The sequence below is a fragment of the Anabrus simplex genome, chromosome 5 (genome assembly GCF_040414725.1).
Source record: "Anabrus simplex isolate iqAnaSimp1 chromosome 5, ASM4041472v1, whole genome shotgun sequence".
In the NCBI taxonomy this organism is placed as follows: Eukaryota; Metazoa; Arthropoda; class Insecta; order Orthoptera; family Tettigoniidae; genus Anabrus; species Anabrus simplex.
The window spans coordinates 171,398,157-171,424,813 of NC_090269.1; positions in this window are offsets into that span (position 1 = coordinate 171,398,157).

Below are 26,657 nucleotides of genomic sequence, written 5' to 3' on the forward strand. Positions count from 1 at the left end.
TTCTTGGTTTAGCCACCAGTTAATTTTTGTTGTTGTGGCAAAGTGATATGTAGATTAACGAGATATAATTCTGCAGAACGTGAAGTGTTCATGGATTTCTTGTCTTTTCCACTTAGTTTGTTCAGAAAACATTGATATTACAGTGAGAAATTGGCAAGTAAATTAGGAGTTGTAATCATAAATTTAAGATACCCAAATTTTTTGATTTGAGAGTATTTGATTATTTAATTAATTAATGAGTTATTAAATTCCCATTTAGTTGAATTTACAGTTAAAATGTAAGTCATGGGGATATTTTCTGTGTATGGCAAGTCTTTGGTGGACTATTGGTTCGTCTTATTTGAGTGTCAATGGACATTGGAGTCATTGGTTCGATGGTGATGATTGTTATTTCAATTTGTGACCTTCAGTCAAGTTTATGAAAGATAGATTTTGATTTTAATATATTTGAGTTTTGTTACTTTCAGTTACTTTCAATATTATCATTCCATTTTATTTCGATTCATTTTAAATTTCTGTTTTGCTTCCCTTTTGCTAATTTTTGTAAATTAATCTTCGTTCACTTAAATTCAATTCAGTCTTTTGGGTACCATTATTTGTAGTTAGTTGACCCGCCGACATTTTTACTTCCTCACCCCTCATTTTGTGTGGCCCGACGAATTCGAGGAAAGCAGAGGGACGGTACCACGACCAGGAGATGGAGTCTACGTGAGCGGTACGTATATTTAAATGTTTTTATTTACAGGAGCAGCCGGAGCAACAGTCAAGCAAGAGGTGTACCGCCACATATGCCCTGAAAAGGGCACAGTATGCTGACACCTTACGAGTCGCTATGGAGGCTCCTCCATCAGGTAATAATTCTCGGCCACCTCCTCGCCGAACCTTCTTTCAACGCAAGTGTTATGCGTGCGGATCGGCAGAACACCTTCGAAATAAGTGTCCATTTGTGAAATCTAGAGGAACTAGGAATGGAGCAGGACCATCCCAGGGATTTTAAATGTAGATCGTCTTCACATCTTTCAAAAAACTCTAGTGCACCTAACAGTACACCTTCCTGTTCAACTTCTGGTGCTGCCTCCTCTATCTTAGGCGATAGGAAGTGACTAACGCGCTCGGGCGAGTCACCAGCTTCAGCTTCTCGAGGATCAGCCCAGGTCAAGTCGCGCACCGAACTCTCTAAGGAGGAAAGACCCTCTAATTTATCTTTTGAAGGCCCGAGGGAATGTCTTAAAATTCGTTTCTGAGACCTCAGGATTTGTGCCTTTCCCCAAAATCGAGATTAATAATGAACCAGTCGCTGCTCTGTTAGACTCAAGGAAGTTTTACCTCTATTATTTCTGAGGAGTGGTATTCTAAATTGAAAATTTGGTGTAAATATCCTGGTTATAGTTTATCTCCTGCCAAATGTGTTTTGGCAAATTCTTCACCCTCAGAAATTTTAGGATTTATTCATGCTGAAGTTCGCGTTTCTGAATTTACTTGGAAATTTATGTTGTTGTTTATGGCAAACAGTTGTCATGCCCTGTGATATTAGGAGCGGATTTCATTTCGCATTCTGGTCTCGTGCTCGATCTTCAGAGCAAGCCTTGCACATTCAAGTTTTAAAGTAATTTACATATTATTCTTTTAAAATGTAATTCTGTTTCATCGCCATCAATTTCGCCTACGCAGATTGAGATGTCCTGAGATTTTAAATATGTACCTAAGGACCAGGTTCATAGTTTTCGGAAATTATGTCTGTCTTTTCCCGATGTATTTTCGGAAACCCTTGGTGTTACTGACCTAATTGAATGTAAGATTGAGGTAAATGATTCGATCCATGTAATGTTTCCTGCATATACGCTATCCCCACCTAAAATGCAGGCTCTTAAGGAGATTATTGATCAAATGTTGAAGGATGGCATTATTCGACCTTCAAAATCGGCGTATTCAACGCCCATTTTTCTTGTACCGAAACCCCAAGGTGGTTTCAGGTCTGTCGTTTATTACATGGCGTTAAACCGTAAGGTCGTATTGGAATTATTGCTCCTTCCTGATTTGCATTCATGTTTCTCTTGGTTTCGTAAGTCTAATTTCTTCAACATCCTGGACCTTAACCAAGCGTATAGCCAGATACCTCTGGCGGATGAATTGAAAAAGTGACTGGTTCTCCTACAGATTGGAACTTGTACGAAAACAAACGCGTGCCTTCCGGGCTCCCCACGGGCGCGGATGTTCTCACGAGACTGCTAGATAAAGTTTTCTCCGACATCAAATTTGAATATCTTCACCATTACCATGACGATGTCGTGATTTTTTCGGAAGACTTTTAAGAGCACTTAGATCATCTTAAGGCCGGATTAACAGTGCAGTTATCTAAGGTTGCTTTTGCTAAATCTTCTATGTCCTTCATGGGGCATATTGTGTCATCTGATGGAGTATCAATAGACCATTCTAGAACGCCGGCGATTCGTGACTTTAAGCCTCCTAAAGATGTTAAAGGAATCACTAGGTTCATTGGCATGGTGAATTACTTCACGAAATTTATTCCCAACTTTGCTAATACGGCGGTGTCCCTAAACCTACTTCGTAGGAAAGGTGTCAAGTTCGAATGGGGGCCATCGCAGCAGGCTGCGTTCGAAGACCTTAAGTTAGCTCTTTGTAACGCCCCAGTCTTAGCTATGCCATATATCTCTAAGAAATTCATCGTTCAAACCGACGCCCCATCATCTGCAGTTACCGCGGTTCTTCTTCAGAGGAACCGAACTTGGAAGACGGCCTATTGCCTATGCGTCTAGGACCTTATCGGCTCAAGAAACCAAGCACTCCATCTATGAATTAGAAGGATTTGCTGTCCTGTTTGCCTTGGAAAAAATCCGCTTGTATCTCGAACATGTTAAGTTCGAATTGGAAACCGACAATCAGGCTTTGAGGTGGGTTTTAGATAGGCCCCATCGTACAGGACGTATCGACTGTTGGGCCATCCGCATCTCGGCATTTCAATTTGACGTGCGACAGATTCGGGGATCAGAGAAAGAGGTCGCGGATGGGTTAAGCCGCATGTTTTCTTGAGAGGTTTATCCCACTGAATCAGATAAAGTTCTCCTCTTTCTGTTTCCATACCTTCTTGTGTTGGTGTTATTTTGACTGATGCCCCTACTGTATGTTCTTCCGTGACATTGAATAATATCAATGACAAGATCCAGTGCTGGCTCCTATTGTGGAAACCGTTTCTTCTTGGGAACATGTTATCCCTTATGTTCTGAGGAATGGGGTTGTATGTTGCCCTTCGTGGCATTATCAGAAGTTTAAAGTTGTAGTTCCAGCTGTTCCTGTGCCCATGAACTTCGAGTATTATCATGAGACCCCATTAGGCGGTCATTTCGGCATCTCCAAAACTTGAGAAAAAATTAGAGAGGTATTCGTCTGGAAGAGTATGGACGGCGAAATAAGGGTAATGGTAAACGCTCGTAAATCTTGCTTGCTTAGCACTTGTCCACTAAACTAGGGTTATTGTCATTTCATCAAGCATCTCGCCCTATGGAGCGCTTATACATAGATTAAGTCGGACCTCTCCTTCAGTCGAAAGGGTACGGAACAAATTCATCCTTGTGTGTGTAGGTTGTTTCACAAGATTTTCGTGGCTATTTCCGACTAAGCTGGCCACCGCTCAGTCTACCATTTCTTGTCTTAAAACCGATTTTCGCTTCTATTGGTCCTTGTCAATACATAGTGGGTAAGTGTAAGAGAGGGCCGTGAGCCGTAACTTCGCCACATACAAAGGCATAAAATAAATAAATAATGCCAAGGCTAATTTATTCCGCAAATTCTGTTTCGACCTATCCATGTCACATGCAACAACATCTGCCTATTACCCATAACCATCTCTAGCCGAGAGTGGTAACCGTAATCTTCGATATGCCTTGATCGTTTTTCATCATTCTAGGTGGGTTACTTCACTGTATTGGTGATCCTTTGCATTCAACTCGGCTGTTCACGTGTCACACAAGTTTTCACCTGCACCTCTCATGTTAACGTCTTTCCTATCACGCCGTTGTTTTATCTATCGTCGATCAGTGAGATTTTGCCAGAGACTATAGACGACCCCGATAATATCAGGGATGTATGGAGAAAGGCTAAAAGTAACCTTAAGGCTTCTCGTGAGACATTTAAAGAGAGATATGAACGTGGACGGTGACCCACAAATTTCAATTTTGGGGATCAGGTCATGATGAAAAATTTTGTTCCTGCAGGCAAGCTTGCCCCCAGATTATATAGACCGTCCATTATTCTGGATTTCTTAACGCTGGTCACCCTCTTGGTGAGCAATCCAGATACCAAAATTATTTTTAGGGTTTATCTGTCCCAAGTAAAACCTGTATGAATTCTCTGTTTTTCAGTATAGGCCACCAAGTCATGCCATTGGGAAAATTATTATATTTCTTTCCTTAACAGCTCACAATCTTAGGTTATCTTAAGTAAAAGGGGGAGGACTTCTGCACTTAAAAATTTAAATGTAAACTATTTCTTTTCTTTGGATTGTCAGCATTTGTAAAAACCTTCCCCTTAGTAATCTCTTTTCCTGGGTGCCATTACCTTGCCTCTGCCTCCAAGCCTGTGTCTGGATTCCACACACTCGTCCTCGGTGCCGCCCGCCTTAACTGCATCACCAACCCAAAAACTAAAACAAAATCTCTCCATGAAAAACAGTCACTGTTGCCCATTAAATTATTGTTGCAGTGCCGTAATGTCATCTGAGGCCGTGTCACAACAACTGGAGACAGGTGCCGGCGCGGGGGCCGGTCCAGTCACCTTCTCTACGGCAAACTTGAGCACCATCACTAGTGGCAAGGACCGAGATGCGGTTCCACAACCGCCCACTTCATCATTGGGCAGTACTTCAATATTTGGTCCGCGGAGACCATCGCCATGGTTACCCCTCTCAATGTAGCGGGAGAGACGTATCTGAGGGTATTTAGGGCCTTCGGGGGACCCCACCCTGGCATCGGCAGTGGCGGCTGCTCTTGACATCAACCTTGGACATAACTGGCCGGCCTTATACAACATCACACATCACATCAAGAATTATTTTCGTCAAAATACCTTGGCAATGAACTGTTCATCAAGCATTTTTTGACTTCTACCCATAATTTTCAAAATTTCTGAAATGTAAAATTTCAAAACTATATCAACGGTAGGAGGACTTTCGGAAGTGGAGGTCTGTACCGGAGGTACATCAACTCCGTACATTCAAACTAAGCGCTTCTTAGAAGTCCATCTGTTATATGAACAATAAAACTAAATTCTGAAGAAGTTTCGAACTTTATCTCCAGATGACTCTACTGTCGTCCTCTGGTGGGAGGATGGAAAATTAATTTCCAAGAGAAGTTTTCTATTCATATATTTCCAAAACTGAATTGTTTGTACATTGTTTTTGGTGTTCAAAGGTTTCTAGCACTTCTATCTCTTCCCGCCTGCTTAACATTTTAGCCAATCAAAACTTTTTGATCTTTATTTAATTATCCAATTGGATTAGAGGGTGTGTTCAGGGCTTCGATGCAGACATCTTGTAATCATGTACCAGTCTCAAAAAGCTGGTTTGATGGGAAGGTTTCAAACTCTTTTGTAATGTAAAATTCAATCCTAAATGTAATTCTTCAAACAAGTCTAAAGACCGTAATCTAACTTAGGGAATAAAGACTGTGAACCCTCTTTTATTCCCTTTTAACTAGGTATTGAGATGACTATGATTTAGTAAACTTTAAAATTTATCTCTTTGTTTTGTAGTTTGAATTTTCTAACCTTCTAGTCACCTCCGTAGTATAGGCTTAGCCTCTGTAACTTCGGGCCATAAGCCTACGTAGGGTTTTAAGTATTTTCAATTGAATTTCAAAGGAGTGCAAGTGTTCGCCTCCTAACATTTTGATTTCCGGGCAATAACTTTAACATTTTATTTTTCATTAAGGCCAGGTAGATTGGGCACTATATTGCCTCCGTTAACTATCTTATATAATTTTCTATTTAAATGTAACTTAGACTGTTGACCGGATAGGACAGTGACTACTGTTTGTTTTTGGTCAACGTTAGATTGTGCCTTGGAGAGGCTTGAATCTTGTAAATATTGTAGAGTAGGCCTAGTATCCTAATTACTTGTGTGGAGCAATGACGCTCTTCTGAAGCTTTGTAAATTTGGAGCTCAGTCTCCTAACTTGTAACTGATTGGAGCAGTAGTGCTCTTGCAAAAAGTGTAACGTTTGAGCTAACTCATTTCTTAAAATCATTATGTCTATTGTACCTGATTTGAATAACTATTGGCATAAGAGGTGAAGAATTCCCCTTCTGTGTATCCAACTGCATTTGTTTAACATAGTTTATAATCTGAAAAGAAACAAAAATAAAAACAAGCAAGGAAAGAAATATAATTTCGAATTTTAGAGTTTTAAATTATATAATTTTGTAAATCTTGTCTCGGCTTTAAATGTTCCTCCTTTAGTCACCTTTTAGTATAGGATTAACCTCTGTATTATTGGGCCATAAGCCTACTTAAGTTTTTAGCAATTACCACAAGGAGTGCAGGTATTACGCCTCGTTGCCTTTTGTTTATGGCCAGTTATGCGCAGCCCTTTCCTTTTACTATGAATGCCAAATAGTATGGGCCATTATGTCCCTGTTTATTCTGTAACTCTTTCTGTGTTTTGGTTCCCTTTAGGAACAGAGCTTAATGTTATTGTGGAGCAATTAATGAACACTTTAAAGTGGGGCCACCCGATGGGTTGCCTAGTGTAATTGCAGTGCATCAAAAGAAACTGAGTGCCTCTGCGAGGCTAGACTAGGGTATTTTGGAATTAAGACTCCTGTGTAATGTAACTGCTGGGGACACATTTTGATATTGTAAAATATTGTATCTGTCAAGAGCAATTTTGCTCTCCTCTATGTAAATTTAACAACTTGTAATTATCACAAGTTTTGGTACCTAATGATCGGACTTCCAAGTCCCCGATATTACTAGAGCTGACGAGCTCGTCAATAACTTGTTCTATTGATTGTTATTCATTCATATTTTCTATCTCCCAATTTTAAGAAAGGAGAGAAATAAAATTTCCCAATTATTTGTCAAATGATATTCTAAGCAATTCCTTGTCCAGCCATTCAACCCGGGCGCTTTCTACTCCTTTGTGAGCCACGATAACCCCGGAACAACAACAATAATAAAAATAGTAATACTTGTACCGGGGGTACACTTTCTCCAGCCAGTTAAACTGCCTGCCGTGAACTGACGTTATGCAAGATGGTTTTTCGACCGTTAGATGTCTCTAACATCGGCTTAATTGCTCTCGCTAGCGGGTCGAACTATAATTTATTTATTATAAATGTGTATTTTCACAGTTGGCTAACCTTCGTTTTGAAGATTGTTTTGTTCATTTATCAAAGTTGTTAACACTTCTGCTGGTTCCTTCTCCAATATCAATCAACCTATCAAAATCTTGTAAATATTTTCTCTAGCCAATTAAAATAGGGGCTGTGTACAGGAATCCAGCCCATCAGTAAATAGTTATGGAATCTTTTCCTCAAAAATACTATAGAAGCTGGGCACTTTAGGGCCGACTTGTCTTCTTCTTGCTCCAGTTTATTGATTGCGGCGTGTACTGAGGGAACAGGGGCCGTGGGTGGCGTTCGGAAGGCACAGCAAAGCGAGGTAATGGTAGAATTTTCATAAACAGGTAATAGCTCCTGCAGATAGCTTGAGGGAAAAGTTTCAGCCTCTTTCATTTCATATAAATTTCTAAATCTGGTGGTTTAAATGTAGAATTTTCGGCCAGTGTGAGGACTCTGTTCTATTCCGTACTGCGAAATATGAAGTGTAGGGGAACAAAGAGTGATTACCCTCTGTTGGTTCCCATTCAGCTAGGTATGGGGTGACAAATGTTTCTAAACTTTTAAAATTCTTAACACTCTTCAGGTATTGGATGTTTCTCATTTAGTTACCCCACTGTAGAATAGGCTTAGCCTCGGTATCATTGGGCCATAAACCCACTAAGGATTTTAAGGTTTTCGAGAATGAGTGCAAGTGTTTCGCCTGCTTTGGATGTTGTCTATGGCCGGTTACAACAAACCTTTCCTTTTGTCAAAAATGCCCCTGTAAATCTATTGTGGTGTGTAGAATTGAGTCTGGTGTCAAATCCCTTGAGGGATAGAAAGTTATAAACTGTTGAGCAATAGAAGAGCCCACTTTGGGGCTACCTTGTGTTAAGTTTTTAATTAAGAGCAACCTTTAGGTTGGAAGTGCGCTGTTATAAACTGATGCCTCTGAGAGGCTGGACGATGACATAGTTGGAGCGCAGGCTCCTACCAAGGGTATTTTCCTGGAGCTTTGTAGCTCTTATAAAATTTCGTACCTGCCAGGAGCAGTATTTGTAATTCTCTGAAGTTGTACCTGATTTTTGGACTTCAAGATATTGTTGTTGGAGCTGACGTACTCATTATACTATTGTTATTGTTTATTCACATCTTCTATTTATCAAATTTTAAATTAAAAAAGTAAATAAATAAAATTTCAAAATTTGTTGTGTTAATTTATGCTGCTCTAGGCTCTAGTTAATTCCTCGTCCATCCATTCACCTCAGCCGCTTCTTACACCTCTGTAACTCACGGAAAACCCATATCAATAATAATAATAATAATAATAATAATAATAATAATAATAATAATAATAATAATAATAATTGTACCGGTTGGTACACCTCTACGCTGCAAATTTGAATTTTCCGCCTTAAAGTACCTCTCTACAGGAGAAACCCTGAACTGTAACAACTGAATCAACTCTACTATTTATCAGAAGATGTCACTGGGTGTTTTTGATTTGCTTTTGTTGATCAAGAAGTGTGGACATTCTCTAACAGATGTCTTTACTAAAAAACTATGATAATGCACTCTAGTGTGAGGAATGAACATTCTTGGAGAAATTTTGTATTCATAAGTTTTGTCTTTAAAAAATGTTGTTCTTTCATTTGTGGGTTGGCAATATTAAGCTTCCTTTCCGCCTGTTTTGACTTTAACCAATCCTAAATTTCTGTAATTAATTTTCCACCAATAAGGTGTTTCTTCATCGATTTTTGTGTAACTTTTGCTGTTAGCCAATAAACGTTTGTGGGCGGGTCTTAATCATTCATGAAAGGTCTCGAATTTTCCGCGAGGGTATAAAAGCTGCTGATTTTCTTGTCTCCGGGCCACTCGTATAACATCTAGCTTAGCGTGTGGATATGTAGCAGGGGGCGGGAAGCGCCTCTTTCTTCGGGCAACAGATCTTCAAGAAGGTAATGGCCATTTAACATCTTTTCTTGCTATCTCAGCAGTTTAACTCGCGGGGAAGGAACAAAACCTTTAATATGTAACCCATCTCTTTAAAATGTAAATTCCTTTTCAGTCTATATAAAAACTACAAATCTATTTAACTGTAAAACGGGGATAGAGAGTGCTTTACCCTCTCGAGCTCCCCTTCATTTTGAAGTTGAGGTGACTATGTTTTCATAACCGTTTCTTCTCTTTCTTAATGTGTCAAAGTTTTCTCATACGAGTCAACTCCCTAGCTTGGGATTAGCCCCTGTTTAATCGGCCGAGCGCCATTTAGGTTTTAAAATGTGTATCTAGGAGTGCTAATTCACGCCTCCATTCCTTTTGTGTTTTGGGCTATTTAAAATTAACCCAATTTTGGTCCACTAAGGCCTGGTAGAATGGGTACAAGATACCCCTGTCTCTTTGTAAGTGTGCCTTGAGGGCAGTTTGTAGTAAAGTCCGTTTAAAGATTGAGAACGGGTCAGCTCTTTCTGGTATTTTGAAAGGCGCCTCTGGGAGGCGTGATATTTTGATTGCTGGGAGCTAGTGCTCCATGTAATTAGGGGCGTTCTGCCCGTTGGTATTTTGTGATTGTGAGCTGAGAGCTCAAGGTTTGACGAATTTGGGCTCGTAGCCCAGAATTTGTAAAGACCCTTTAACTTGTGCCTTCTTTTTTAAAGTTGCATTGTACCTGATTTTCTTTGTTATTTCACCTAGTGGAAATTGTTGAATGTTGTTATCTGTTAAAATATAACCTTTATTTAAAATTTAAATTCATCTTTAAGACTTGTAGTTAGACCCATTCCAGCCCGCACCTTCTGACACCTCTGCCTTCCACGGATAACTCCGTAACAAGTGGTAGCAGAGCGTGGTTGAATGGGTCTCTTTTTAACCCCTTTTGACGGCTAAACATTGCTTTTTTGTTGAACTCTAACAATTTCTCAGTCGCTGGAATTTTTAGATTTTTATAAATTTGTAAAGTTCTGTCATCATGTCCGGCCCTCTCGATGTCCTCCATCCCGGCTATTTGCGCAAGGAGGAATTTTTCTATAACCTCCCCATTAAGAAGGTCGAATCTGTTGGCATGGTTGTTCAAGGGATTGTGAAACTTAAGGTTCCGTCTGGTTGCCCCTTTCATGTGGTTTCTTTTGAGTGATGATCATTGTTTTGGTTGTGTGACATCAACCTTGTCATTCGTTTCGAGTGATTCTTAACTGCACTTTTCCTATCGGTTGCCCCTTTAAGATGTAGTTTTTGGGCGAGGTCGTTGGGTATGTTCATGGGCTAAATTTCTTTGCGGTAGACCTACTCCCATTGTATAGGCACTATACCCTCAGCCCAACCTCTCTTTATCTCTCCTAGTAAGCCTTGCTGGATGTCACTTGTGATGGTCGTCTGCTATGATAAAATGTGTATATTTTATTTGCACGTCTTATTTTCCTTCCTGGGTCGATCATTTATCTGCCCAATTCTTCCTGTGTATCTAATGAGCTTTGTGGCGTTCAGGTGTCGCTTACGTCCTAGTTCTCTGTAATGGAAGCCTTCTATGTTGTGTGGAATCTAAGTTCCTCGGGACCTGTAGCCTTATCTAGGCAGGATCTGTATATCGTCTTTTCCCTAGGCTTGATCATAGGGAACTTTAATTTTGCGGCACGTATTGGTTGGACACTGATGTTGATTGCACCCCGCCAATTATTTCTAAAAACTATGTGATGTGGAACTGTGTCTTGGACTATTAACCTGGTCATGTGAACTCCTAACTAAAACTAGTTAATCTTGGTGGTCGTTTTCTGTTGGACAACTTCGCCCAAATTTAGTATATGTGTGACCACCACGTCATTGATGGCATATGCATGAGATTTTGTCGTCGTTTCGGGGCGGGAGGGCTGAGACAGTATTAAATAATGTGAGCCTCCCCCCTTATAACCATTTTGAAACTGGCCTTTGCGCCCTAGAATATCTGTGCCAAGTGACTACTTGACTAACAGTTTAAGCTAATGTAAGCTGCGCGCCGTTCTCCTAGCTCTGTTTGGTTGCGCATGCGCAGTCCTACTACCAGGCAAAACTGGCCTCCTCCTCGCTTGCTTGCCGACGCGAGGCTCAGTTCGCTTTGATCAGCCATGTTGTCGAGCTCGTGTGGTTTTGTGTCCGGGGTCATGGAGTCGTGGAGTACCTGGAAACCACCGTAATCTCCACGATAACGGGGATTTGCCCCAGATGAACTAATTGGAGACCTCCTGCCATTCCTTCTGATCTTGTTTTGGTTTTATTGTTCGTCTGGATACTTCACAACGAGGTCTGGATGCCAGTGGTGTGACTGTATTTCTTCGTCAACAATGTCAGGTTAAAATTCCTTTCTTTTCTTCATCACCAAAGGTATGTACCAGTGTTTGACACACTTTAAACGTCGTCCTGAAGAGGATTTTGATATTTTCGAAAATTTCTGGAAAAATAATAATAATAATAATAATAATAAATATTTGGACTTCGCCGTTAAATTAATTCCTATTTGCGTGTGTGGTATCGAAAATCTGCAAAACAGTTTCGGCAGCTAATCACGGTAATGTGGAAGGTTCACCATGAACTAAATTGGAATTATTAATTTAAAATTTTACTGATCTACTTTTGGCACTTTCAAATTGTAACCTTCTTTGTAAACCAAGGTACAGCCTCCAAGGTATCGAGCCTTGCCTTCTTCGGCTTTCTGTTTGCTTTCGTGTGTTTGTTTTCTAATTCGTTTGGTATGTTTTCTTCTCCCCTCCCCCCTTCTGGGGTTTTTGGGTGAATTAAATTTATTTTCTCTTGCCTGGTTTCCTCCGTGTTTTAGGAGGCGTTGCTTTTGTTTAGTGGTTACCTTGGCAACGGTTCGTGGGGGGTATTGTTGTCGGATTAAGCGTTGTCTGGCGTGTTGTGCCTGTGTGGATCTTGATTTATATATTTCGGGGTTGAGTGTATCGTTTACTGTTTAAATTAATTTATTTATTTTCTCCTCCTTTAATATTGTGTTACCATTTCCTTGCCCCGCGTGAGGAGGTATTTTTACGTAAAATTCTGTTTGCCTTGGAAACTGTCCTTGGTGTAAACTGAACGTTTTCAAATTTGGTAATTATGAGAAACGACCGCGTTGAAGATCCAGTTTATTGAATAATTGTTATCTTAGTTTTTTATATTAAATAACTACCCGTGATCGATCACATTTTATTTCAAGTTGTACTTATGTAAGAGAGTCTATTGGTTTTCCGTTGTTTTCTGATCACATTTTATTTGGTACGGAGGTCACCCCTTTCCTTTCTTTGTTGTTTTCATAAAGTTCCCCATTTATTATCTGTTAAAGAGTATTTATTTTCCATTAATTGTCAATTAGTAATGAATTAATTTTCTTTTAAACCCTACCTGGGTATATTCTTATTTATTTAATTTATTGTTAACTTCCCTTTCCATTTTTCAACCTTACGTTTATTTTATTTACATTTTGGCCTTACGTTTTAAAATAAACTTAGGTTTTATCAACTTAATGACTTGGTTTGTTACTTACTATTCGCCCTTCCATTAAGTTTTTTAAACTTCATGTAAATGCTGGTTTTCATTCGCCACGTTCGGTGGAGCACTGCCTCTGATTAACTTCCACGGCCTTTTAGTCGTCTTCCTCCGCTGTTTCCGGTAAGTTTTTCTATGGTTCTTGTTTTTTTATATTGTGACTGTACTTGTTGTTGCTCTTCTTGTGCCCATCTTCTCCCTCGTGTTCGCTATACCTTCCATTTTGGGGCGGACACGCTAACAACCTTCTCGCCAGGGTCTCTATCTACCTCTCTCTCTCTCTCTCTCTCTCTCTTCCTCTCTCTCTCCGTCCTTTTTCGCTCTCTTCTTCTCTCACCCTGGTGGGTAAGGTTATTCACCTCATCATCCCTAGGTGGTACCGGGGTCCTAGAGGGTGGTGAGCGGTGAGAGTGGTATCAGAGCGGTGGTTGTTTGTTGTTCCACTGTTGTTCTGAACCCGATTTGTGTGGTAGCAGACCTGTTGTTGTTGTTGTTGTTGCTCTGCTGCCTAATCTCTGTTGTTTCTGCCTTCTGCAGCCTAACTTTCCTCCCCTCCTACCCTTGCTTGGTGCAGTGCGGTGGCGAATGTTGGCGGATGGAAATCAAAAATTAAAAAACTAAAAGTGTTATTGTCAATAACTATTGTAAAAGGGAGTGCAAGGATCTTGTGTATTTTTTGATTATTTTGTTCCATGTTTGCTACCATGGCACGTGCCGTTACGAACCCCTCCTTCCTGCGTCGTGCCGAATTGGAGTACGAGTTATCCATTCGTGGCCTTGAACCTGCCCGTACTGTTGCTGAGTGCGCTGCCTTGCTATCAGCCAACTCCCAGGTCCCCATTAATGTATTTTCTATTGACAGGAGTCGAGTGGGTGAGTACCTTAACCTGATCTGTGACAATCTTAACGAAATTAATATTATTCGTGAAGAGTTTATTGAATTGCCTCCGTCCAAAGCCCAAGTAAACCGGCTGAGGGCCAGAGCTGACCACTACTCGGGCCGAATTCAGGATATATTATCCATTAAGCCTGATTCTGTTTTTGTGTCAGAATGTGCTAGATTGTTAACGGTGGTTTCTGGCATCACCTCTGATTTAGATTTGCTGTTAATTAACAGAGATATGGAGAATTGTTCTATTTCTACTGCACTTAACCCTTCTGTACCTACCCAGAGTGTCTCTTCCCACCAAATTGCGTCCTCGACCCATGCCCAAGGTCCGTGTTGTGTGACTGCTCCTTTACTGGAAACCTTAGTCTCTAAGCTAAATTCGGCGTCATCGCCTAACTGTTTAAAGGAAGTTTTTCGGGGAGTGAAGTCCTTTTCTGTAAATTCTATAGATGAGTGTATTCGGTTCCTACGGTTTTTGGTGGAGTTGACCGAGACTGGTAATGTGTACTCAGTCGATGATTTGGGGATTTTCCGCGCCCTCTTCCCTCATTGTGAAGGGATTCTAAAGAGAGAAATTTCTGAAGCTATCTCTAAAAATTTATCGATTAGTACCTTTCATGAACTTGTCCTTTCCAAATTTATTCCCTCTCTTGCTCTCCAAAGTCTTGTGCCCCAACACTGTTTTCGGACCCAGTTCCTGCATGAGAACTTGCTAACTTATGTGCTGGATCTGCGATTCTTTTGCAAGGTTTTTAGAATTTCTGTGCCAGAATGTGAAATGGTCTCTAGAATTTTAAAAGGAATATCTCCTGCGTACCGCTCCTATCTTTCCTTAACCCGTTGCCCTACTACCTTTCAAGAATTGGAAGAGGCCTGTTCCTTTGCTGAAGATGTCAAACATGGGGATGCCTCCAGACCTGTGAATTTCCCTCCCCCTACTACTACCAATTGTCCCGTCCTTCCGTCAACACCCCAAGTAGTGAATGCCCGTAAATGTTACAACTGTGGGTCCCGAAGTCATCTAAGAAATTCCTGCCCTGACGTTAGACGTGGTCCAGGCGCTCGCTATTCCTGTGGCTCTAGACAGCATGTTAAAAGAAATTGCCCCTTGGTAGACAGAAATGGTACTCAATGACTAGAAAGGGAAAGGGCAAAGTCTGCCAATTCTAAGTTTGTAAACCCTGAATCTCGTAAGAAACCGGTGTGTCCCCCAAGGTGCTATAGTATTTCTGCTCATGCCCCCTCCTCTGGCACGTGCACTTTTGTCGAGGTCAACCATGAACCTGTAGATGCCCTTCTTGATACTGGAAGCGTAGTATGCTTGATGAATTATGCCTGGTATTGTCAAAAGAAATCCTCGTGTAAACTTCCGGAAATAAAACCCACTAATCTAAGATGTGTTTCGGCTAATTGTCAGTTTTTAAATATTTTGGGGACTGTGAAGGTCAAGTTGAGGATTGGGAATTTCACTTGGAAGGTCAAGTGCTTGGTGACATCCAATTTATCATGTAACATTATTCTGGGTACCAATTTTCTATCTTGGGCCGGTGTCGTTTTGGATCCTCAGTGTCGAAATTTCTTTTTTAAATTTTCTCCTGACCTGAAATTTGAATTGATTAACGTTCCCTTGAAAATGCCTCAAGTTTTGTGTGCGGGTTACCCTGAGTCAGATGAGTCTAGTGACATCGATCGGCTTGACCTGAATCATTTAGGAGATGCCGAAGCACGGCAAGTTCGTGATCTTTGCAGGGAATTTCCCGATGTGTTCACTAGCAAGTTAGGCTTGACCAACGTACTCGAGTATGACATTGAGTTGTCTGACCTGCAGCCTGTTCGATCCCCTCCTTATCGCCTTTCCCCACCCCGTATGTTGGAATAAAAGAAAATCATTTAGCAAATGGAAAGAGACGGAGTGATCAGACCTTCGACTTCCCCGTATGCGTCCCCTGTGTTCTTGGTACCCAAACCTTCTGGTGGTTATCGCGCTGTGATTGACTATAGGGCTCTAAATAGTAAGATTGTACTCCAATCTATTCCTTTACCCGACCTTCATACTTGTTTTGGATGGTTCTCAGGTGCAAAATTTTTCACTGTCCTGGATTTGAACCAGGCTTATTACCAAGTGCCCTTATCGAAGAGATCTATTCCCCTCACTGCCTTCATCACCGACTGGAACTTATATGAGTTCCTCAGACTCCCGTTCGGACTCAGCTGTGGAGCAGCTGTGTTGTCGAGGTTGTTAAATTCCATTCTCTCTGACATTAAGTTCAGCTATGTCTTTAATTACCTGGACGATTTATTAATTTATTCGAATACCTTCGAGGAACATATGGTGCACGTTAGGGAAGTATTGCTACGGTTAAGGAAAGCCGGCCTTACAGTGAAGTTATCAAAGGTAGCTTTCGCCAGACCCAGCATGTCTTTCTTGGGACATGTAGTTTCTTCTGAAGGCGTTTCCATAGATCATTCCAGAACTCAAGCCATTAGGGATTTTCCACCTCCCAAAGATGTCAAGGGCGTTGCTCGATTCATTGGTATGGTCAATTTCTTTAGAAAATTCATCCCTAACTTTGCTGAAGTGGCTGCCCCGTTGAACGACCTTAGGAAAAAGAATGTAGAATTTACTTGGGGTAAAGCCCAGGAGGAAGCTTTCAATTCATTGAAGGTCGCACTGATTAATGCACCTTTGTTAGCTATTCCTGATTTTGAGAAACGTTTCATTGTCCAAACTGATGCCTCCGGGCGTGCTATTGCTGGCGTTCTGTTACAAGAACATGAAGATGGGCGTAGGCCCGTGGCCTACGTATCCAGGGTCCTCAATGATCTGGAGTCTAAGTACTCCATTTATGAATTAGAGTGTCTAGCAGTGCTGTTTGCACTGGAGAAATTTCGATCTTTCATTGAACACGTCAACTTCGATCTGGAAACGGATAATCAGGCTCTTTCTTGGGTGTTGAACCGACCCAAAAGGACCGGTAGGATAACTAGATGGGCATTACGGATCTCATCCTATAATTTCAATGTTCGCCACATTCGTGGGTCTGAGAACGTCATTGCCGATGGCTTGAGCAGGATGTTTGAAGGTAATCCTTGTGCGGAAGCCAACCCATGTGTCGATGAGCTTGCTGTCAATACCGCTGGAGTTAGTGCCATCCTCACCGACTCCCCATTGCTGTATCAAGAAATTGGAGATCATCAAAAAACTGATCCGGATCTGAAAAGGATCATTGATACAATCAGTAGCGGGATCGAAGTGAAACCTTACTCCTTATCTAAGGGTGTTCTCTGTTGTAAGGGTCGCAAGGACCATAATTCCAAAATTGTCGTTCCTAAGGTTTTGGTACCTGTCATTTTCAAGTATTACCACTGTTCACCCCTTGGCGGTCATCTAGGAAATTTCAAAACTCGGTTGAAAATCAGGCAATTCTTTGTTTGGAAGAAAATGGATAGTGATATCAGGAACATGGTCAAATCTTGTAAATCTTGCGCCATCAGCAAACCTAATTTGAATAACCGGGTAGGATTATTGTCTTCATCACAAGCTTCGCGCCCCATGGAACGACTGTTCATAGATTTCGTAGGACCCCTCCCCCGATCTTCCTTGGGAAACACCCACATTTTTGTATGTATTGATGCCTTCTCCCGGTTCTGTTGGATCTTTCCCACCAGGTCTACTAATTCACGTACCTCTATCTCCTGTCTAAACTCCATCTTTGCATCATTTGGCCCACCTAAGTTCTTAGTGTCTGACAACGCTAGTTCTTTCACCAGTAACTCCTTCAAAAGGTATCTGTTTGAGTTGGGCATTTCACATGTCACCACTATTCCATACTAACCAAATCCTTCTTATGCAGAGAGGTTGAATCGGAACTTAAAATCTGCGTTGATAGCGTATCATCATGACAACCAGTCCAAATGGGACTCCTGTCTGCATTGGTTGGCCCATGCTTTCAATTCCGCTACTCATGAGTCCCATGGTAAGACGCCTATGTCTTTAATGTTTGGCTATACTCCGTACTCCCCTATGTCTAACCTGCTATGTATTGAGGATCTTCTCCCAGACCTATCTAGGCCTAATGATGTTCAAAAGATCTGGAACGAAGCAAAAAGGAATCTAGCTGTGTCATACGAAAAGGTCAAAAGGCAGTACGATAAAGGTAGGCAACCGTCAAAATTCAATGTTGGTGATCTCGTGTATGTTAAGTGCTACCCAATGAGTAAGGCCGTGAATAAGTTTTCGGCAAAACTTGCCCCTAGGTACCAAGGCCCGTGCACTGTGTTGGAGTTCTTGTCTCCCGTTTCTATTTTAGTAAGCGACCCTGTAGCAAAGCGTATTAGGCGCGTTCATGTTTCTCAAATTAAACCCGGTTGATCTGGCAAATTGTACCGCATCTTCCGCTGGATGGATGCACCTTTGGTAACTGACCTGTATTGTTAGTGAATTTAGCACACATACTGTGGGATGGCGAGCGAGTCAATCTGGTCCTTCTGTGCCTCGTGTTGGTGACTCTAATTTAGTACTTCTTGTATGTTACTGTTTCTAGGTGTGGATCCTCGTAGTTAGAACTTGTCTTTCCTTTATTGTCTTGTGATGGTGGTATTAATACCTTGGAATAGATATCCTCGTTAACTAACCTTATGCTTATGTGGTGCGCTACCGAAATTCCATTGGGGAAATCTGATGACATCTAACTTAAATTGTGCTTTGTTGTCCCTCTGTTTTCTCTAGGCTTATGTAATTTCAATGACTTGTTTCTTCTGTGGCTCCGCATCGGATTCCTTCCGCTGAACCCTTTGATCATCTTGTGACTTAATCATTGCTGAGCTATGGTGTGCCTGGGATGGAATGTAAGGGAGTGTGTCTGGTGCCTGAGTGTTTACCATTTTGTCATCCTTTCATTGTGTGCGCGTGTCTGATGATGTGTGGTGCTTAGTCATGATTGGGTTGCTATTTGTGCCATTTTAGTATTGTACGATTTCTGATTGTGGTGTGTTTCGATCTATTGGTATCAGAAAAGTTCCCTGCTTGCCTTCTGCATGGACCGCGTGTCTTAAAGGTGTTTCTTTTCCGGATACTGATGTTTGTATTCATCCATGATTGAGAGATCTGACTCCTCCTTTTGGGCACTCTTCGCGGCTGTTCTAAAAGTGGTTTTCTGTGCGTGAACCCTCTATATTATTTTTCCTGTAATGGGTTTTTGGGCTGAATTTATCTTCCTAACCTTTTGATTTTGGGGGTCGTTTTGGGGTTATGTAGAAAATCTGTCTCCGATTTTTCCTGTGGGAGTTCGGTTGGTGCACTCCTGCCTGCATTATGGTGGTATCTCCTGTGTTGTAACTTGGTAATGTTGTTGTGAGTTGTTTGGATCCTTTTGAATGGTGGACCGTTAGTAACATAGTGTAATTTTCCTTATCTACCGGTTGGCGTGTGGAGTTTTCGGTGGTACAGTCGGACTTCCTTCCTGAGGATATTTCTCCTTTGGCGCTTCTGTGGGATGGACTAGTCCTTAATCGGTACCTGGTTTGCTGTTGTAATTTCTGCTTTGTATTGTACTGTTGGGTTGTAGTCTGTGAGCACGCGTTGAGGATAGCTATCCTTTATCTCTCTATGAATTACCCGTGCTGCTACCTTGTTATTATTTAGGTAATCGTGTTTTGGATTACGTTGTTTGGCTGTCAAGACACCTTGGTTGGGATGTGATTTGTCCTTTAATTTACCTCTGTGTCGCGGTAGATTTGGCTGTTGGTTTGGTATCCACTACTCCGAGGAAGTACACCTTCGGGTGGGCTATTCTTAGTTATCTGTTGGCTCTGGGATTTTCGACTTGTTCTTCCTCACGCAGAATTAGGTTTGTGGTTACTATTCTGTACCACGTTGCCCCGCGCATTTATTTTTGGTAGTTGTACCTTGATGTGGCCGTTATGGATGACTGACTGATCGCGATTTTTCCATCTGGTAACCTATAGGAGTCTCCTGATTGCCCATCGACGCTACTGTTGCCTGTCTTACCTATCTGTAACTCGTGTAGGTTCTGCGTCCCTTCTCTTTGATGGTTTTCCGTTGGTTTGTTCAAAATTAGGTTTCTATGCTTGAGTCCTTACCTGTGTTTGTTGGTGAACTAGGATAAATTGCCGATCCCAGTGTGGTTTGTATTTTGCTCAACCCCTCGTTCTTGACCTTTGGCCCGATTGACGAGTTCGCCACTCTGTGGTTGTGTGTGTGTCACTCCAATATCTAAAAGTGTAATTTGATAGGTCATTCATGTGTCCTCTTAGTTTAACGCCCGCTATTCTAAACCATATGTTCCAAGGACGTCTATTCTTTGGAGTGGTCCTGTACCTTTACTTATATATTTTTCTTGTGGGTGATTTGTGCTTGAGTAATATTACTGATTTCCCTTCCGTTATGTTCTTGATCCTTAGGGATATCTGTCTTAGTCCTAGTTGGTATTATGTGTTGGATTGTACCCTATGTTTCTATGTGTTCTTGTTAATTGTTTCTCTTCGTGTCATGGCTAAGTGTTCTTCGTGGCAGAGTAACATGGTATATTTTATGTAGTTTCCCTTTGATTTCTTAATTGTCGTTGTATGGACCCTTCTTTTCCTTGGTGCTATATCGGACCAAGTGGAAAGCTCTGGGCTTCAGCTAGTTTGTTGGTAACTAGCCTATGTAAAGTTAATTGGTGGATCTGTGGATCCTGTAACGGAATACTCACCTACTTTAATTTCCTGATTTGCTTTTTGTTCCTCCCTCTTCTTGTGGTTTTGCCCCCATTCGGGTTTTCCGGTGCGTTTCATTTCCCCTGTAGTCTCCCTTTGCAACACAAGATCATGCGTTTCCTTAATATCATAGGAGACTTGTAAAGGGATTCATGCATTAAAAATTAATTTACCACCGTGCTTGAGAAAATAACCTGGATTCGTGGACTTATAATCATGTGGTTTTGTTTAATTTTGGTCAGTATATCTGTGATTAGTGTGAGAGTTGCCAAACCTCAAGGTGAACTGCGTCATGTGTCATAAACTGTATCATAGTGTGATGCATTGAAACAATGTGTATTGGGTGAAACTGAATATTTGGCGAACTCTGGTCATTGTGCTCTCTATTTGATGACAAACATTACTCTGGTGATTTTCCGAGTGCTCGGTAACGTTTCTGGACACTGATGTTGATTGCACCCCGCCAATTATTTCTAAAAACTATGTGATGTGGAACTGTGTCTTGGACTATTAACCTGGTCATGTGAACTCCTAACTAAAACTAGTTAATCTTGGTGGTCGTTTTCTGTTGGACAACTTCGCCCAAATTTAGTATATGTGTGACCACCACATCATTGATGGCATATGCATGAGATTTTGTCGTCGTTTCGGGGCGGGAGGGCTGAGACAGTATTAAATAATGTGAGCCTCCCCCCTTATAACCATTTTGAAACTGGCCTTTGCGCCCTAGAATATCTGTGCCAAGTGACTACTTGACTAACAGTTTAAGCTAATGTAAGCTGCGCGCCGTTCTCCTAGCTCTGTTTGGTTGCGCATGCGCAGTCCTACTACCAGGCAAAACTGGCCTCCTCCTCGCTTGCTTGCCGACGCGAGGCTCAGTTCGCTTTGATCAGCCATGTTGTCGAGCTCGTGTGGTTTTGTGTCCGGGGTCATGGAGTCGTGGAGTACCTGGAAACCACCGTAATCTCCACGATAACGGGGATTTGCCCCAGATGAACTAATTGGAGACCTCCTGCCATTCCTTCTGATCTTGTTTTGGTTTTATTGTTCGTCTGGATACTTCACAACGAGGTCTGGATGCCAGTGGTGTGACTGTATTTCTTCGTCAACAATGTCAGGTTAAAATTCCTTTCTTTTCTTCATCACCAAAGGTATGTACCAGTGTTTGACACACTTTAAACGTCGTCCTGAAGAGGATTTTGATATTTTCGAAAATTTCTGGAATAATAATAATAATAATAATAATAATAAATATTTGGACTTCGCCGTTAAATTAATTCCTATTTGCGTGTGTGGTATCGAAAATCTGCAAAACAGTTTCGGCAGCTAATCACGGTAATGTGGAAGGTTCACCATGAACTAAATTGGAATTATTAATTTAAAATTTTACTGATCTACTTTTGGCACTTTCAAATTGTAACCTTCTTTGTAAACCAAGGTACAGCCTCCAAGGTATCGAGCCTTGCCTTCTTCGGCTTTCTGTTTGCTTTCGTGTGTTTGTTTTCTAATTCGTTTGGTATGTTTTCTTCTCCCCTCCCCCCTTCTGGGGTTTTTGGGTGAATTAAATTTATTTTCTCTTGCCTGGTTTCCTCCGTGTTTTAGGAGGCGTTGCTTTTGTTTAGTGGTTACCTTGGCAACGGTTCGTGGGGGGTATTGTTGTCGGATTAAGCGTTGTCTGGCGTGTTGTGCCTGTGTGGATCTTGATTTATATATTTCGGGGTTGAGTGTATCGTTTACTGTTTAAATTAATTTATTTATTTTCTCCTCCTTTAATATTGTGTTACCATTTCCTTGCCCCGCGTGAGGAGGTATTTTTACGTAAAATTCTGTTTGCCTTGGAAACTGTCCTTGGTGTAAACTGAACGTTTTCAAATTTGGTAATTATGAGAAGCGACCGCGTTGAAGATCCAGTTTATTGAATAATTGTTAGTTTTTTATATTAAATAACTACCCGTGATCGATCACATTTTATTTCAAGTTGTACTTATGTAAGAGAGTCTATTGGTTTTCCGTTGTTTTCTGATCACATTTTATTTGGTACGGAGGTCACCCCTTTCCTTTCTTTGTTGTTTTCATAAAGTTCCCCATTTATTATCTGTTAAAGAGTATTTATTTTCCATTAATTGTCAATTAGTAATGAATTAATTTTCTTTTAAACCCTACCTGGGTATATTCTTATTTATTTAATTTATTGTTAACTTCCCTTTCCATTTTTCAACCTTACGTTTATTTTATTTACATTTTGGCCTTACGTTTTAAAATAAACTTAGGTTTTATCAACTTAATGACTTGGTTTGTTACTTACTATTCGCCCTTCCATTAAGTTTTTTAAACTTCATGTAAATGCTGGTTTTCATTCGCCACGTTCGGTGGAGCACTGCCTCTGATTAACTTCCACGGCCTTTTAGTCGTCTTCCTCCGCTGTTTCCGGTAAGTTTTTCTATAGTTCTTGTTTTTTTATATTGTGACTGTACTTGTTGTTGCTCTTCTTGTGCCCATCTTCTCCCTCGTGTTCGCTATACCTTCCATTTTGGGGCGGACACGCTAACAACCTTCTCGCCAGGGTCTCTATCTACCTCTCTCTCTCTCTCTCTCTCTCTTCCTCTCTCTCTCCGTCCTTTTTCGCTCTCTTCTTCTCTCACCCTGGTGGGTAAGGTTATTCACCTCATCATCCCTAGGTGGTACCGGGGTCCTAGAGGGTGGTGAGCGGTGAGACTGGATGTCACTTGTGATGGTCGTCTGCTATGATAAAATGTGTATATTTTATTTGCACGTCTTATTTTCCTTCCTGGGTCGATCATTTATCTGCCCAATTCTTCCTGTGTATCTAATGAGCTTTGTGGCGTTCAGGTGTCGCTTACGTCCTAGTTCTCTGTAATGGAAGCCTTCTATGTTGTGTGGAATCTAAGTTCCTCGGGACCTGTAGCCTTATCTAGGCAGGATCTGTATATCGTCTTTTCCCTAGGCTTGATCATAGGGAACTTTAATTTTGCGGCACGTATTGGTTGGTAAGGTTGCGTGATTGCGAGGTATGCAAACGAAGTATGTGTTCCTGTCGCCCAACATTCTGTTGTGTCTTCACTTTAGATATCCCTCCCGTTGGTGATGGGTCAGATGGGGTAAAGCTTCCAACATACTTAAAGTGGTCTCCGTCATGTTTATTGATCTTCCCTGTTTTCGTCCTCTCTCCATACACATTTCTCGGTCTCACTTCTCTATTTTTGACAGTGCCTACTCAGTTGAGGAATTTTGCTTTCATTTCAGATGTGTTTCTACTCTTTCGACCCGGCTATCTGGTCCTCCTGCTCAAGTTCACCCATGATGTCTTGTGTATTTGGATGCTTTGTAGGGTTATATTTTTTGTGTAATAGGGGATCTTGTATGGGAGTTATAGGCTCCTTTTGATATACATTTTCTCTTTTGTGAATTAGGGTATTTATGATGTAAGAGAATGGGAGGATGTATTGGGAGTATGTTGCTCCTTTTGGGTAATGATGCATCTTCTCGTGTTATTTCTTGTCTGTAGTGTGAGGTCATGGTGTTACCTCTTTTCATGTGTAGTTTGTATAGGGTAATTTGTCTTTTAACATGGGTGTAACTAAGTAACCCCAGAGTGATTAGCCCCGGTAGGACATTTATATCAGTATGAGGCGTGTTTCGGCCTTTGGATTTATCGATGAGGTTCTACACATTAATTACTCCTGGGAGTTGTGTTCTTTGCGGCAGGCTCTTATATGTTAGTAAACCATCTGCATCGTTAATTTGAGGTTCATCCCTGTGAAGTTCTCGATATTTTTTATGTTTTTTAAATTTTACCATCTCAGGAATTCCTCCTGGGAAGTAGGTGCCATTCATTTTCTTCCGTTAAATTCTTTCGGGAGTGTATCATAACAGTCTTCCCAAATAGAATGTTACTGAATTTCCGTGTCCCTCTATTTTTGGATTCGGTGTTTTCATATCGTAAAGTGAGTTGTTCTTTCTTCTTTTTGGTACCCTGGTAATGAACTAGATATGAGCATGGACGGATGTCCAACCCATTTAAATGTCGGAGATCAATTCATGTTTAAAAGGTGTGTTCCCGCGGGCAAGTTTGCCCCCAGATTTCATGGGCCGTGTGTCATTTTAGTTTTTTGACACTTGTTACATTCTTAGTAAGTAACCCAGCCACCGAGAGGATCTTTAGGGTTCACCTGTCTCAGGGGAAACCTGTGTAAATTATTTGCTCATTGGATCTTTAACTCCTTGTAAGAACCCCAAAGGTTATACTTTTTGGGTTTTATTTTTTAGGCCTTCTGCCCTGTGTTTGTCCATCTACCTTGTACAACCATGTAAAACCTTCCCCATGGTTACTCTTCTGTCCTTGCCCAACGGCCATTACCAAGCTCCCGCCTCCTACTAAACCATACCATTGGCACAAAAAAATATCTACGCCGCTGGCCCCTGAGCCTCACCACCAAGACAGTACCCTAAAGCATTAGTTCCAACAACAATTCTGCCGCCGAGATTTTACTGTTTCAGCGCCCCGCGGCCGTTCGTCGCCTTACCCCCACTGTGGTGGGGTATGGGCCCATCCCACACCCGTGATGTCCATCGGGGTACGGCGCGCCGGAGGCTACCTCCCGGCACAGGCTAATGTGCGGCGCACCATCCGCCAACTTATCTCTGGACTGTAAACAAACCTTGCACCTGCGGCGTCCTTCACAACGACTACCCCTCTCATAGTGCGTGAGAGCGGTATCTCAGGGTACGGGAGGAGTCCGGGCGACTCGTATGAACATCGGCTGCGGCGGCAGGTCTGGCCGTCAAGCATTAGCAGCGTGTAGTGGTTTCACCTATCTCTAAATTGGAATTTAAATTAATGACCACAAAAAGAATTTGAAATTTTTTCTTTCTTCAAGATTCGTCGGCTATTCAGCAAAAAGTACTTTTTCATCTATTAATGTTCCGTCAATATTTTCTCACCCATCTAATTGCAAGGAAGCTGGAATCCAAATAATTTTTAAATTCTCAAATATGGATTTTTTTAACCTTGTTAAAGAACTTCTCCTGTGTCACCCCTTGGAAGGACTTTTGGGGGAGGGGGGAGGTCTGTACCGGTTGGTACACCTCTACGCTGCAAATTTGAATTTTCCGCCTTAAAGTACCTCTCTACAGGAGAAACCCTGAAATGTAACAACTGAATCAACTCTACTATTTATCAGAAGATGTATCTGGGTGTTTTTGATTTGCTTTTGTTGATCAAGAACTGTGGACATTCTCTAACAGATGTCTCTACTAAAAACTATGATTATGCACTCTGGTGTGAAGGAATGAACTTTCTTGGAGAAATTTTGTATTCATAAGTTTTGTCTTTACTAAATTTTGTTCTTTCATTTGTGAGTTGGCAATACTAAGCTTTCTTCCCGCCTGTTTTGAATTTCACCAATCCTAAATTTCTGGAATTAATTTTCCACCAATAAGGTGTTTCTTCATCGATTTTTGTGTAACTTTTGCTGTTAACCAATAAACGTTTGTGGGCGGGTCTTAATCATTCATGAAAGGTCTCGAATTTTCCGCGAGGGTATAAAAACTGCTGATTTTCTTGTCTCCGGGCCACTCGTATAACATCTAGCTCAGCGTGTGGATATGTAGCAGGGGGTGGGAACGCCTCTTTCTTCGGGCAACAGATCTTCAAGAAGGTAATGGCCATTTAACATCTTTTCTTGCTAGCTCAGCAGTTTAACTCGCGGGGAAGGAACGAAACCTTTAATATGTAACCCATCTCTTTAAAATGTAAATTCCTTTTCAGTCTATATGAAAACTACAAATCTCTTTAACTGTAAAGCGGGGATAGAGAGTGCTTTACCCTCTCGAGTTCCCCTTCATTTTGAAGTTGAGGTGACTAAGTTTTCATAACCGTTTCTTCTCTTTCTTAATGTGTCAAAGTTTTCTCATACGAGTCACCTCCCTAGCTTGGGATTAGCCCCTGTGTAATCGGCCGAGCGCCATTTAGGTTTTAAAATGTGTATCTAGGAGTGCTAATTCACGCCTCCATTCCTTTTGTGGCTTGGGCTATTTAAAATTAACCCAATTTTGGTCCACTAAGGCCTGGTAGAATGGGTAAAAGATACCCCTGTTTCTTTGTAAGTGTGTCTTGAGGGCAGTTTGTAGTAGAGTCCATTTAAAGATTGAGAGCGTGTCAGCTCTTTCTGGTATTTTG